Source organism: Vulpes lagopus, chromosome X (assembly GCF_018345385.1).
Source record: "Vulpes lagopus strain Blue_001 chromosome X, ASM1834538v1, whole genome shotgun sequence".
NCBI classification, from domain to species: Eukaryota; Metazoa; Chordata; class Mammalia; order Carnivora; family Canidae; genus Vulpes; species Vulpes lagopus.
This window is the reverse complement of record NC_054848.1, coordinates 98783331-98784573: the sequence shown is the minus strand read 5'-3', so window position 1 is coordinate 98784573 and position 1243 is coordinate 98783331. Positions and strand designations below refer to the sequence as shown.

Sequence of the window (1243 nt, the reverse complement as noted above, 5' to 3'; positions counted from 1 at the left end):
AATCTTTTTTTTAAAAAAAGGAGGAAAAGACAAAAAAAAGAGACATACAATTCAAAGTGCTGGGAAGAAAGGGGGGTTGGTGTTGAACGGTTTTGGTTGATTTTAGGGGGTATCTCTCTATTTCCTGGATCTGAATGCCTGTTTCCCTTCCCAGATTCGGAAAGTTTTCAGCTAGGATTTGTTCAAATACATATTCTGTCCCTCTGGCCCTTTCGGCGCCCTCGGGAACCCCAATTAAACGTAGGTTTTTCTTCCTCAGGCTGTCATTAAAAATATGGAACGCTTCACGAATTTGCGTGTCATCCTTGCGCAGGGGCCATGCTAATCTTCTCTGTATCGTTCCAATTTTAGTATATGTGCTGCCGAAGTAGAAAGAGAATATGAAACTAAAAAAAAGAACCCAGGTGTTATATCTTGTTCTATTCAAAAAGTCATCTCCTTTGTGCTTGATTCACCTAATCCCTACTCATCTCAAGTTCTGGTAAACTCATAGAGAACAGCCAGAATTTGGTTAAGGCTGACCTCCAAAAGTCATGAATTGGTAAAGCTACATGTGAAAGCTAAAATGTAACATAGTTCTAGATAGGATTCTTTTAAGAACTAGCTGTTGAAATGGCTTAATGTTTATGTCATTGTCTCCTGCTAAGACTTCTGTTGGACTCTGAATAATGGGAATTTAGAAACCCTGAATGTGTTTACTGATAATAATGAAAAAAAAATTCAGTTGGTTAACTTTGTAAGGCAAAGAAGAATACCAAGAAATTATTATTATTACTTATGCTTATTCAGTATTTCAAATTCCCACTTCATCTCTGTTTGCATAACCACATGTTAATATAGGCAAGCCCACCAAATCCAGAAGATATCAGCAATTAACACTACATTTAATTTTCAGCAAAACAAAAGGCAACATTTTCAGGACTCACTAAATCAATTTCAATTAGACAACAAGGTTTATTTATCAAGTGAGTCAGTCATCCACACTATATTTTAATTTCTTGTTTATTTCTACACAAGAGAATCCTTCTAGAAAATTAGAAAAAATATTTGGGGAAATGGAAAAAATAAGGACAAAAGTCAATGGTTCTAAATGATTTACAAATGGAACTTTCACATTTAAATTTATCTCAATGTTAAAATCAAATTTATTAAATATGTTTACAAATCAAGATATTAGATCTGTCTTAAGCACATAATTGCCATGTGCTTAATTGCATCTAGTTCTCTAAAAGTTATCCATCTT

General features: G+C 34.0%; 1 non-coding gene across 1 annotated transcript; it reads right to left on the bottom strand.

Moving 5' to 3' along the window:
• Window positions 1-268: 268 nt before the first annotated feature.
• LOC121483763 lies at window positions 269-373 on the bottom strand. Its single transcript, XR_005985853.1, has one exon. It is a non-coding gene; the product is annotated as a U6 spliceosomal RNA (small nuclear RNA).
• Between the last annotated feature and the right edge of the window lie 870 nt (window positions 374-1243).